Here is a 399-nt window from a genome sequence, read left to right on the forward strand (position 1 = left end):
AAGTGATTCTCCTGCCTCAGCCTCCCAAGTAGCTGGGACTACAGGCATGTGCCACCACACAGGGCTAATTTTTTGTATTTTTAGTAGAGATGGGGCTTCACCATGTTAGCCAGGATGGTCTCGATCTCCTGACCTCGTGCTCTGCCCGCCTCAGCCTCCCAAAGTGCTGGGATTACAGGTGTGAGCCACCATGCCCAGCCTTTTTTTTTGAGATGGAGTCTCCCTGCGATGCCCAGGCTGGAGTGCAATATGATCTTGGCTCACTGCAACCTTCGCCTCCAGGATTCAAGTGATTCTCCTGCTTCAGCTTCCTGAGTAGCTGGGATTACAGGTGTACACCACCATGCCTGACTAATTTTTGTATTTTTAGTAGAGATGGGGTTTCACCATGTTGGTCAG

The sequence above is a fragment of the Mandrillus leucophaeus genome, unplaced genomic scaffold (assembly GCF_000951045.1).
Source record: "Mandrillus leucophaeus isolate KB7577 unplaced genomic scaffold, Mleu.le_1.0 Scaffold343, whole genome shotgun sequence".
NCBI classification, from domain to species: domain Eukaryota; kingdom Metazoa; phylum Chordata; class Mammalia; order Primates; family Cercopithecidae; genus Mandrillus; species Mandrillus leucophaeus.